Source organism: Chelonia mydas, chromosome 1 (genome assembly GCF_015237465.2).
Source record: "Chelonia mydas isolate rCheMyd1 chromosome 1, rCheMyd1.pri.v2, whole genome shotgun sequence".
Lineage (NCBI taxonomy): Eukaryota > Metazoa > Chordata > Testudines > Cheloniidae > Chelonia > Chelonia mydas.
This window is the reverse complement of record NC_057849.1, coordinates 271,321,169-271,334,882: the sequence shown is the minus strand read 5'-3', so window position 1 is coordinate 271,334,882 and position 13,714 is coordinate 271,321,169. Positions and strand designations below refer to the sequence as shown.

Below are 13,714 nucleotides of genomic sequence, written 5' to 3'. Positions count from 1 at the left end.
GTGATCATGCCTAGATGTTTAGGAGATGCATATTTTGAGCCCACTGTTCCATATTTTGATCTAGACAATATTAATGGGACAACGTGTTCAAAACTACACATACCAATCATATACACCCAAAGGAGGCACATTACCAAATGCATATAAATACGTAATGCCAGTCCCACAGCCAAGCATGTCTGTCTGCATTGTATTGCCACTTCAGAGAATTTGTTTTGCATGGCTCGGATGGGTGTACTTGTTTTGCCTGTTTTTGAACCAATTGGAACATTGAGGGATATAAAGTGTGACAATTGAAATTGGATTTGCATTGTTAAGAGAGAGCACATAGTGCAGGAAGGAGGAAAGGAATCCAAAAGCAGAAAAACAAACAAACAATCTAGCTCTTATATAGCATTCATCAGTAGATCTCAAAGGACTTCACAAAAGGAGGTCACAGTATCAGGTCACAGTACCCCCCATTTTTAATGAAAGGTAAACTGAGGTACAGAGAGACAAAGTGATGCCTAAGGTCAACCAACTGACCAATGGCAGAGCTGGGAATAAAACCCAGGTCTCCTGAGTTCCAACCCAGCGGTCTACCTAGTAGGCAACACTGAAGGGTGAAAGAGTGGTGAAATGAGAAGTAATGGGAAGGAGAATCTAGGGTCTCACTTCAATGGGCCTTGGAAGAGTGAATGTATCTATCAACTTCAGCAAACTTTGGATCAGGATCCTTATGAAACAGATACAATACTGACCCACTGTATAGTTTCATTTACAGGAAAATATTTGTAAATTTGAACTAGTTATTTCTACCAAGAAACCATACACTTTGCCAGGTTTACCCATCACTGCTTATTGTCATCATTTTTACAACACCCACATAAGTAACTAGATGAGAGCCACAAGCGGAACAAACAAAAACCCCTCTCCCCGCTCCCTCCCCCCCGCCCCCCGCAAAAAAACCCTAATCAAATCCCCTTACAAAAAAATCTGACTCCTACCAAATATCCATTTCATTGAACTATGAGACTCAGGCACCGAGTTAGTATTTGCCCAATAACAATTCAGATTGCATCTGTAATATATACCATCAGTCTGTAAGTCCTGCTTAACATTTTAATACAATTCCTGCCTAACAGCTGGTTTTGTTGTCTAGTTAGAGGCTGCATAAAGCCAGGCACCCCAAAGTGGCACTCCATATTTTCTGAAATAGCAATGAGGTCAATAATCAAACCAAGAAAGAAAGAAAAAAAAGTTTAGACTGTCAATCTTTGTTTTTCTTCACATTCTGTTGTTACCCAAAGCTTTTTTCTAAACACTTCTTCCAGCAGCGGCTTGTCAAAGTCTCAGAAGACATGTTCTGTCCTTCAATGCCACCTGAATAGTCAGGCAATAAAACAACAACCTGTTCTCTGTCCTACACAGAATCCCACCTCATGGGGATAGAGTCTCTTCTCTGCATTGGAGTACGTAAGGGGGAAAAAAGCATTACTGTCTTTACTGTAAGCAATGTACTGGAATTTCCATCTGCTGTAGCACCTTCTCCCCACTCCTTCGGTCACTATAGGTTTCTATTTCTTTCTTCAGTTTAGCTTTTCCACAGGAATTCTGTAAATTAATAGAAACTGCATACTCGTCCAATGTCCACTTTAGCAGTTGTGATATCACATCCTTCCTTACTGTGTGTGGGAGGGTTAGCTCTTGCTTTATCTTTTCGGATTGTTTTTAGTTTTTTCCTGAGTCAAAGATTTTGAAGGATTTTTCTTCATTTTTGAAGTCTCCTCCCCCATATCTAGTGCATCTCAATACTGCTGAATTGACAGCCCTGAAAACTAATTTCCTCCAAGCACAGAAAAGATACAGCCCAAACCATGCCAGTGTGCTCAACCTTAAACAGCAAAGGTACCATACTATTACAATGGAGGCACACATGGGACATTTCAAGATAGAGGGGAATATTCTCTGCTGTGGTCAACTCCCACTAGGCACTGTGGATCAGGATGTTATGTTAGGAAACCACTTACTCTAGTCAATTTTCCTTCAAGATTAGGTAACTGAGGCTCAAAATATATTTGTAGCGGAGACTTTCCCAGTCTGGCTTTGGGCCCATCTGTGGCTTCAGTTTCTCCCTCTTGGACTCCTCAGTATCATCATCGTAACTGGCATGAGTCAGGTAGATCCAGCCCCCAAGAGGTAGTGATTTGTCGTCAACTTTAATACAGGAACTCATACCCAGCTTTTCTAGCTGGCTCACAACTCTTGCTGCAAGGGGCTTAGTCCGGTCTCTGATGAGTCTTTCCTCTAGCAGAGTCGCGCTCTGTACTCCAGTCTTCCTAGTTGACTCGGGATCCCTGGAGTCAAGGAATCTGGCTGGGTGCTAAGGAGAGTCTCTGTTTAGACCAGCTCATGTATCTGTCCTGCACCTTTATCTCCCTAATCTCTGGCTGCTCATTATATCTCCCAGCAGGCCTGGTTCCAAATCATATGCTTGAATCACATAACACTTGGACTTATTCCCTTCACCTGGGGTGGCAGGCACATCTTAAAGGGCCAGCTCACACTTGGACGGTATCCATTATTTTATTATTATTTAAAAAAAAAAAAAACAGAGGCTAATCTCGGTCTCCAAATATATTAAATGAAAAGGCAGACTTTTGGCTGCCATGTTATCTAAAGTTCCACCTAGCAGTAATCAGGATGCTCAAGTCTCTCTTAACTGCAATAGAATTAAAAAAAACAAAAACAAACTATGACTTTATAAGATTTCCATTTAATGCAGGGCATTGTCAGGAAGAAAAATTCTGTGGTATTATGCAATACTTTAAGTGAAGCAGTCTGATTTGTTCCTCTGGCTATAATTGCTTGGCATCTTTACTCCCTCTTTTCTGCATGTTACGTGAGAAAATAGATGTAAAGGTTTTTTTGCTTATTTTTTAAATATGAAATACAAGGCTGCTCACACATTTAAATACTATTATTTTATTGCATCTTAAGTCAGATAGTAATTTTGAAGGAAGCACACCGTTAAAAATACCAGTCAATCGGATATGACCTGTGTGGCTAATATTGTAAAACATGACTAGTGATTAAGGAATCCAACTTGGGGCACGTTAAAAGGTGACTTACCCTGCTTTTCAGTGGGTAAGTGCTTAGCCCTTTTAGAAAATCAAGCTTTGTAAAAGAACCTCACGTTAAGCAGCTAAGAATTTGGGCACCTAAAAAAAAATCACTTAATTACTTTTGAAAAAAAAATTCTTCTCCATCTCTTTAAAGACATAGCCACACGGCGTCCAACCTGAGAAACTAGCAAGGCCACATATAAGCAATTTCTTACTGGTGCACTTACCTGAAATAGTTTCCTCCCACTGGAAGAAAGGGAAGGATGGAGAATGAGCTAAGAAAGAGGCTCAGCATGAGTGAGCAAGTTCCAAGACAATGCAAGAACAGCTAGACTGTCCAAAAAAAGTCTGGCAGTTACCATGGACTTCTGATACAAGTCAGCACCACAGAAGAGAAGAGCTGCTGGAACAATAATGTTGGGACTGGAACCTCATAGGAGCTGGGACAGGTAGAAAACTGTGATAAATAGCAACTGGAGGAAGACAGAGCCAGCAGTCAAAAGAGGATAGTGCTTGAGTATATTCATGTCCCGATCCCTCCCAAATCCCAGTTAAGTCCCCGTCGGTGCCAATAGCTGCTAACTCAATTAATAGTCCAGATGGATAATTCTGATCCGCATATAACACAACACTAAAGTAACACAGTGTCACTCACACAAGACAGCACAAAACTGTTTCATAAGGTGGCAGAAAGTTCCAGATGCCTACACCATAACTGAATGCACAATTTCTCTGAAAGGTGAGGAGAGGAGTGGCCATTGCTGAATAGCAGGTCAGGCAGAAGAGAGAACAATTATATGAAAGTTAGGACAGAGTGCTAATGTAATAGCCTTCATTGAATTCTGACCATTTAAAATTCCTTTGCCACTTTAATCTCTTCTTGATCTTACTTTAAAGAATGTAAATTTATAGACATTGTTAAGTAGTTACATCCTTGCCAAGGCCAAATGTTGGAGGTGATTAAATGCAATCAGCTGGTATGTTAAAGTAACCGTTGAAAGCAAACACACAAAAACTTACCCCAAGGGGGAAAAAATAAGACCCTACTGTGAACATGTCCTCAGATTTTCTTGAGAGGGTTATAATATTAAAACGCTTATTCTCTCTCCTGATCCTCTGACATTCGTAAGCCATTGAATTTTAAAACTCTGAAACACCCAAGGGTGACAGCACTTTAAGAATACTCTGTAAATGTAAACAAGAAGTTTGAGAGATTGGGAAAAACCAGCCTGGCACACAAACTCCCTTTAAAACAGAAAAATAGCTACCTGAAGGTAGGATCCTATAGGCAGAGTTTTATCATTGCTTTAATTCTCAGACCTCAGTGATTCAGGAGCCAAATTAGTGATCAACATTACCCCAAAGAGCCACAGTAATGTGAATTCATGGTTTCATTTACTATTATGTATAAACAATATTGTTCTCATAGCAAAATGATTGACCAAGTTATGTTATCAACTACAGTTCGTTAACATAGTAAAAGCATCCTGATTTGTTAATAACTTAGGTTGCTTAATCGCTAAAATCAGTGTTTTAATATCATTTAAAATCAGTGTTTTAATATAATAGCCACAGGAGACACATTAAAGAGCCACTTGTGGCTTGCAAGCCTCAGTCTGAATATCACTGAACTAAAGCCTCTCTGCCTTTGTCCCTCCAATGGCCATAGGAAAGTAAATAGGTTTTTAGAATTCATTTTGGCAGGGCTCAAGCCATACTCCTCTTTCTTCTTTTTCTTTCAATCTGAGACTCAAGAGAAAAAGTACATGCTCTCCCCTGCTCTCTACTACTATTTCAAGAGCTTAAGAAGAATATTAAAAACAAAGTGAAAAATGTTTGAGTTAATGCTTCCATCTCTCATTTGTTTTTAACCCCTTGAGTGCTGAACAACCCTTGCTATATCTGTTCCATTCACCCATTATTGGGGTGTCCCAGTGCCTTCCAGTACTGTTTTAAGCAACGGACTAGGCTCTGTCACTTGTGAGCATGCATTCAGTTGAAGCCACCCACTGTGCTGCCAAACACTCAAAGTATGGCCTAACATGGCGTTTGAGTGGAATGATGGCAGCACAGCAAGTGAAGAGAATCAGCAGTGAACAAGTTAACTGTAAGGCTCTCTTGAGGGTTTAGTTCATGTATTTCTCCTATTTCTGCAGACACAGAAGTCTCACAGCTGATACACATGCTGGAGCAGAGAATGTCACATCAGGAACGATATCATGAAGTTAGCTGTGGAATTACAATGCCACATTCAAGCTCCAGTGACTCCCGCGCTTGGAACAGTTTGAAAAATTTTGACTGCTCTGCAATTTAGTGAGATCCTTTTATTTTGGCTCACACTTCACTACAAAGCACATTAGCATATAGGCAGTAAGCTTTTGAGCTTAGGGAGGGCTTGCTGCAACCCATTTAGAAAACACAACATTTTAAAGACAACATACTCCTCTCCATAGGTTTATTTTATTTTTAATATTCCTGTTTGTGTTCTGTAATCCTGATGTTTTATCAAGATGCTCCTCAAGTCAGGAATACAAATGCAACAACATGCTTCTATCACACATCTCACATTGGCGCTTTTCAGAATTAAATACCTTCATCCCTCATAAGATCATGTAATGCCATAGCAAAAAAGAAATGTCAAACTCCAAAATTAATTTATGCTACTTCAAGGAAAGTTCTCCTCTCTACCCTCATGAAAACATTCTCTTTTGCAAAATAAAATATTGTCAACTCCCAGGAATGTAAATGGTTGACTGTTTCTGAAGTATGATTTTGCCCTTCACTATTCATTTTTTCACAAAAGCAAAACCCTCAGGGCAATCAATACTAACTTATGATAATGTGGTCTGCAGCACAGTGAGGGCCCCCACCCCACAGCTGACAGAGCACTTAGCAGTAGGTGCTACAGTAAGTGGATCAGGGTATTTTACCTGTAAATATGCTGCGATAAAGTGATATCATTCCATTGCTACAGATTACTTAGTTAACATTTTTCCTAATATATTTGGTTCACTAGTTCATTAGATCATTACCTTATAAACAGCCTGGGTAATGAATTGAGAGCAACTGCATACCTTCAGGAAGAACCTGCCCGATAACAATAATCCATTAGAAAACTGGCAGTATCCTCTGATCTATTGCCCGCAAAGCTATGACTTGATGGAGAGTTTCATTCCCTCTGCTCAGTACTCCAGAAGAAAATCAGCACAATTTAAATATTTCTTGTGATGTGACAGCTCTCTAGATCCCTGGTTGCATTCTGTTCCCAAGGGATGACAATCTGGTGTTCCAGTGAGCATAGAGCAGTGAAGATGAATTGAAAAAGCTTGAGATAAATTAGGGCTGGCTAAGTTAAAATTGTCTCTGCTCCTGAGTCTCTCATCTGCAGTCTGCAAGCCTGTTTTGCTGTGAGAAAGCTAGATGGCAGGCTGCCTCAGTGAGTTCTTCTTAAGCGACAGGGAGCATTTTCAATGAAGAAAAATTCTCCCATTATCTAAGCTAATGTGACTGCAGCTAAGTCTAGTTTTAAGAGTGTCTACTAGCATGAAATTCATTTTTACTATTGCTCTCCTTCATGCTACAGGTCAAAACACATACTATCTGAAAGAAAAACTTTTTAGTTAACAAATGATATCCTGGCTCTTGTTATAGCTTTGCCCAATAGAAAAATTGCCTACACTTAGACTATGTTAACAAATTATATACTTCCTAATGTTACCTCTTGTTAAGTTATTTTTCTATTCCTGTTCCTGCTCTTTTGGTCTTAACCATTATTCCAACAACAATTATCTTCATTTCAAAATGCTTTAGTATAGAGGTTGGCAGGGTTTTCTTTTAGCTGACAACAATTGAAGTGACAGCTGGAAATCAGGACATTTTGCACTTTGTAACCTTAAGAGATGCTAGTCCAAGAAAACATCTGATGGCCATTTTGCTGTACCATCAGAAAGTCTTTTTTTTAAAAAAAAAAAAACCTTTGTGACAGATGGTCACAGACTCTGATTACACAGTCTGTAATTGGAATAAGATTGCAATTGAAATTCTTCATAATTCAGGTTAGTGCCAAAGTACTACAGGGTAACAAGCCTTGTGCATAGTGAGGAAGCTGTAGATATGGTATATCTTGACTTTAATAAGGCTTTTGATACAGTCTTGCATGACCTTCTCAGAAACAAATTAGGTACACACAACCTAGATAGAGCTATTATAAGGTGAGTGCAAAACTAGTAGGAAAACTGTTCCCAAAAGAGCAGTTATCAGTGGTTCATAGTCAAGCTGGAAAGGCGTATCAAGTGGGGTTCCGCAGGGATCAGTTCTGGGTCTAGTTTTGTTCAATATCTTGGTCAATGATTTAGATAACAGAGTGCATTCATCATATTTGGGGACCATACTGGGCCAGGAGGGATTTCAAGTGCTTTGGAGGAGAAGATTAAAATTCAAAATGATCTGGACAAACTGGAGAAATGGTCTGAAGAAAATAGGATGGAATTCAATAAGGACAAATGCAAAATACTCCACTTAGGAAGGAACAATCAGTTGCACATTTACAAAATGGGAAATGACTGTCTAGGAAGGAATACTGTGGAAATGGATCTGAGGGTCATAGTGGATCACAAGCTAAATATGGATCAACATGGTAATATTGTTGCACACAAAGAAAAAAGAAAACATCATTCTGGGATGGTAAGCAAGACATGAGAAGTAATTCTTCCACTATTCCACACTCATTAGGCCTCAACTAAAGTATCATGTTCAGTTTTGGGCGCCACATTTCAGGAAAGATGTGGACAAATTGGAGAAAGTCCAGAGAAGAGCAACAAAAATGTTTAAAGGTCTAGAAAACATGACCTATGAGGGAAGATTGGGAAAAAAAAAGGGGGGGCATTTAGTCTGGAGAAGAGAAGACTTAGAGGAGACAAACTTTTATGTACTTGAAAACTGTTACAAGGAGCAGGGAGAATAAAAAATGGTTCACCTTAATCTCAGAGTATAGGACAAGAAGCAACGTGTTTAAATTGCAGCTGGGGTGGTTTGGCTGGACATTAGGAAAAACTTCTTAACTGTCAGGGTGGTTAAATACTGGAATAAATTGCCTAGGGGAGGTTGTGGAATCTCCATCAGAGGAGATTTAAGAGCAGATTAGACAAACACCTGTCAGGAATGGTCTAGATCAGAGTTTCTCAAACTGTGGTCCATGGATCATCAGTGGTCCACGGGCTCCATTCAGGTGGTCCGTGGATAGTTCCCTCTAAAGGTGTTGCTTGGTTGGCTGTACACAAGAGAATGAAGGGCCACCCACCTAATTAGTGGAGCTGCGCAGACATGGCTCCACTAATCAGGTGCCTGGACCCTGGAGAAGACACATATAAGGTGAGGTGGTGGCCTTGGGGGTATAGGAGGTAGGTGGGAGGGGGCAGTGGGCTGAGAAGAGGGGGTGGGAGGAATTTGGGACATGCAGGGCTGCGGCAGCCAGAAAAAGAGGCAACTTTCCCCAGCTCCAGGGCTGTGGCTGCTAGGGAGAGACAGCCCTCCTTCCCAGCCTCAGCTTGGGGGCTGCTGGGGGTCGGGGGGTGGGGGGAAGAAGAGGACACATTCATTGCATTAGAGAGGTAAGACTACTGATATTAAAATATGAGTCGTGTGCTTTTATTTGTAGAATAAAAAAGTTAATTAAGTTTTTTTTTAATATAGCATTTTTATCCAAAGCGCTTTACAGTAGTTAGCTAATGGTACAAACACCATTTGGAAAGATCATTAAATGGTTGGCTGAGACCCTCAGCAATTTTCAAGTGGTCCATGAAAATAAAAAGTTTGAGAATCACTGGTCTAGATAATACTTAGTCCTGACATGAGTGTAGGGGACTGGACTAGATGACCTTTCAAGGTCCCTTCCAGTCCTATGATATCTGGTTCAGCTTCTGCTCCTTGTCATGGGACAAATGTGAAGCAGAAAATGTGATTGGAAAGTTGGTGGATGGAATTTGGGCAGAACTTTCTCATAAAAAGATGGGTGTCCTGGAGGGTTAATGACAATTCATTTGGTTCCCATGGTACATATTTCCACAGCATGCCCCTAAGCTGGACCATAATTTCTGGTGCAGGAGAACCAGCACAGTGTTGTTGGATCACATCATTTTGGAAACTTGGGATGACCAGCAATGACTTCAGAACTTTTGAAGGAGGAAACAGACCTTCATGGAGCTGTGAGAAAAGCTTGCACCAAACCTCCAGCATCAGAACAGTCAATTCAGACAAGCTATACTGGTGCAGAATCAGAGGCTATTGTCCTGTGGAAGCTGGCAACAGACACCTATTCTCTGTGGCAAGCCACTTCAGGGTTGCAAAATCCACTATCAGTGTCATGCATGTTTGCAAGGCAATTAACACTGATCTACGAACAAGTGGCTGCCATAAGAAAAGTTCCAGAAATAGCTGGATTTCAGAGGATGGGGTCTTTCACCTAGAAAAACAAGGGAAACCAACATCTTGTACTTCTGTGGAAGGTCCTGACTGAGGGAAAGTCAGCCATGGCCTGAAAGAAGAGTGACTAGTGAGAGAAACCATCTTGATCAAAGCCTGTATCTTGCTAGATTAAGTTTTAGATGCATGTTTTCCATTTTTACTTGCTTGTAACCCTTTCTAACTTTATTCTTTTCACTTGGCATCACTTAACCTATGTCCTATTACTAATAAATGTAATATTTTACTATAAACCAACTCAGTGCTGTGTTTAAATGGAAGGTGTATTTACCCCAGTTAAGTTAATAAGCGGTGACATGCTTTTGGGTCTTTAGAGGAATAAAGAAATCTTATTATTTCTCTGAACTGTCCAGGAGAGGGCTGGACACTGCAGATCACACAGTTTTAGAGAAATTCAGGACTGGCACTGTGTTGTGGTCACCTTGGTGCTTGTAGCCAAGGCTGGTGAAAGCCAGAGTGGAGCTGTGGGCAGGCTGCTGGGATCAGAGCTGCTGAACCAGGGTTGTCTAGCACACAGATACTACAGGGTGTGGCCTGTGTGCTTGTAGCCTGGCTCTGAGCATCCCAAGCTGTGAGTTACAGCAGCAGAGTGTTTTAAGGCACCCAGAGTTTCAGGTCAAGTGGTGACACAACCTCTTACCGGTCTGGAGTGTTCCAAAAACCCTGAGACACCCATCCCTGTACACACTAGTCCTGGTTCCTAGCAGGCAGGGAAAAATCAGGGATACCAAATATGCACACAACTGGTCATCCTTTGTATTTGCTGTACCATCTGCCTGTACCAAGGGACAGCCTCACACCCTGTGCCTTTCCAGCAGCTGTGCATGCCAGAACACTGTCACATACTTGAGGGGCTACATGGCTTCATGGGTGTTTGTTTTCCCTGTAGCTGAAGGTAATGAGCTGTTTGTTCCCATGAAAATTCACACATTACAGACAATTATAACAGGACACCTCCATTGAGTTGCATTTGTGCTGTGGAGGATGGTGGCTGAGTTATAATGCCATCAGCATGCAATGTGTATGTGTCTTACCTGGTCACACTTGTTTACAAACTTCCTTCCTCAACTAACTGTACTGCAGGGAGGTACATGCTCTCAGAAAGTCTCAGCAATCAATGATGAAAGGGCCTTCAACCTTCCGGCTGTCAGTCTTTTAACTACATATTTGTTTCCCTTAGTTGTTATATACTGATTCAAAGGCTCTGGATTAGAAGAATAATAGAAAAAAAGGCAAATAAGTTGTGACAATTCCATGAATTTGTTATGAGTAATTGGGACATCTGGGTACTACTGCCATACAAATAAATAGTTAAGAAAGAGCATATTGAGAAGGGGGAAGTAATAAACTATATTACCAAGCATCATATAGCAACACTGTTGAATTCAGAGCATGAAAAAGCATGTCCAAACCTTTTAGTTTGTTCAGAAAGCACAATCGTCGGCAGAGCTATGACCGTACATCACAGTAAAACACACATATGTTGTTATTTGTTCAAGTCACATTTAATATAAGTTCAAGATTATCCTGAGAATAAGAGGTTATCAGGAGGAAATCTCCTGCTAAGATGTTAAGTAGTGACAGGACAAAGCATACAGAAAAAAGATAATCCTGCTTCCCCCCTGCCTCCAAGAAGAGGGATGAGAACAAAGGAGGGTGAATTATAAAACATACAGATACATCACACATCAAAACTTTTGTACTTCCATCCAATTTTTCAAATAGTATTTTTTGTTTTATTTTACATATAGCACACATATTGTAAAAAGCATCCCTGAAGAATTGGCTACTCAGAAAGGACATATTGGTAATAATTTCTCTTACCTTTGTTTTATATGATGTTTTTTCAAGCGGTATAGTGGTAGGTAGCAAAAGAGAATACAAGCACAAAAGACATTAGGCTGATGATGCTGAAAAAACCACCACACCCAACTTTTAGATGCCTAGAAAAAAAATCACTGGCATTCACAAAGCCTGAGTTTGGCACCTGTGTTCCCTAAACAATGAATGGGAAGAGATAGGAGCCTCAGAATGGATTCAGAAATGCCAGCACACCAGGCAGTGCCTCACCTAAACTAGCTGATGGAAGATGCCAAGACAAGAAGTGTGTGATAAACCCTACTCTTTCAGAGACAGGCACCCAAGCCCAGGCTGCAGGGAGGTACCTTCCTCTACTTGGGATTTTCAGCTGCAAACTCTTAACATTAGGTACCTATGTTTAGTGCCCTACCAAATTCACAGTCCACATTGGTCAATTTCACAGTCATAGGATTTTAAAAATGGAGACTTTAATGACAGGTTTCAGATTAATGATTTCAGCTATTTAAATCTGAAATTTAATAGTAATTATAGGGGTCCTGACCAAAAGGAGTTGTGGGGTGTGCGTGGGGGGCGGTTTGCAAGGTTATGGTAAGAAAGGCTACACTTACTTCTGCACTGCTAGTCGTGGCGGTGCTGCCTTCAGAGCTGAACAGCTGGAGAACGGTGGCTGCTGGCCAGGAGCCCAGCTCTGAAGGCAGAGCTACTGTCAGCAGCATTGCAGAAGTAAGGGGGGGGGTTGCAGTATTGCCATCCTTACAATAACCTTGCGACCCCCCTGCAACTCAGTTTTGGATCAAGACCCTCAATTTGAGAAATACTGGTCCCCTCCCCCGAAATCTGTATAGTATAGGGTAAGAGCCCATATTTTATGGTGGGAGATCAGATTTCATGGTCCGTGACACGTTTTTCATGGCCGTGAATTCGGTAGGGCCCTATCTGTTGTTTTGCAAGAAGCCAGGGCAACAGCAAGGTAAACTTCCTCATAACATTTAGCCCAAGCTAGGTTACTTACTTGGGTTGTGCAAGACCTCAGGTCCAAGTCACCTCTGCACCTGATGGGGAGAAGGGATTTAAACTAGGATCTTTACCTCTTAGGTGAGTGCCCTGACCACTGGGCTATGAGACAGTTGAGGTCCCTCAATTTCTCCTGTTGAAGCTGTTCATAAATAATGTAAAGGTGGTGCTGGAAGAGGTGGACTGGATCCTGGGTTTCCAATCTCTTAGGTGAATGCTCTAGCCACCAGGCCCCTGAGTTATTGTCATGCTTGTGTATATGTTCTCTTTCACCCAATGACTTTTAATCATGTATCCAAAGTAGAACAGCTTCCATGGGAAAGACTGAGGGAGCCTCCCACCAGAATAGATAAGTGCACTCACTTGAAAGGTAGCAGATCCTTGTTCAGACTAGCAGCGAAATGTATAACATGATCCAATGGATAAAAGTTGAAGCCAGACAAATCAGACTGGGACAGACGTGTTTTTAATGGTGAGGGTAATTAACCAATGGAACAAGTTACCAAGGGCTGTGGTGGATTCTCCATCACTGACCATTTTTAAACCAAGATTGGATGTTCTGTGGCGTGTGTTATACAGAAGGGCAGACTAGGTGATCACAGTGGACCCTTCTAGTCTTGGAACCTATGAATCCTTTGCTTTTATTTTTTAAAAAGTGTGTCTGGAAAGTAAATTAATTGTTTCATTTCAGGTTGAACAAAACACTGCATTTGCTGCTATCCCCCTCACTCCCTCCCCCCCCCCCAAAAAAAAAAAAAGACTGCTTTGATTTGCCAAAAGTTTGGTTCTGGTTTAGATGAAACCAAGTTTTTCCTTTAATTTTATTTTTCATAATCATCTGTGAACTGAAAAATCTGTTATTTGCCCATCTCTAGATCATACTTCAAGAAGAATGTTGAAAAATTGGAAAGGGTTCAGACATGAGCCACAAGAATGATTTAAGGATTGGAAAATATGCATTAGAGACTCAAGGAAGTTACTTGATTTTGCTTATCAAAAATGTGAAGGCTGACTTGATCAAAAGATCTACAATAGAGAACTGTCTAGTAAATGGAAGTATTAAATGATCCAATGGCTTGACATTGTAGCTAGCCTAATCCAGACCCAAAATAAAGTGGAATTAAAATTTAAAAAAACCTCAGCAGTGAGGTTAACCAACCATTGGAACAATTTACCAAGGGAAGAGATGGATTTTCTATTGATAGAAAATTTAAAAATCAAGACTGGATACTTTTCTAGCAAGGTATGCTCTAGTTCAATTAGAACATGGGGCTAGAAGCAGTAATTAATTTAAG

The 13,714-nt window shown here is 40.8% G+C and overlaps 1 long non-coding RNA gene across 2 annotated transcripts in view; it reads right to left on the bottom strand.

Moving 5' to 3' along the window:
* Positions 1-6,649, bottom strand: part of LOC122465827 — a 318,656-nt gene extending 312,007 nt beyond the window's left edge. Inside the window, exon 1 of one of the 2 annotated variants that reach the window (XR_006290915.1) lies at positions 6,137-6,649. This is a non-coding gene — a long non-coding RNA (uncharacterized LOC122465827). The remainder of the gene's footprint in view (positions 1-6,136) is intronic. The other variant, XR_006290913.1, reaches the window with a different exon arrangement.
* Between the last annotated feature and the right edge of the window lie 7,065 nt (positions 6,650-13,714).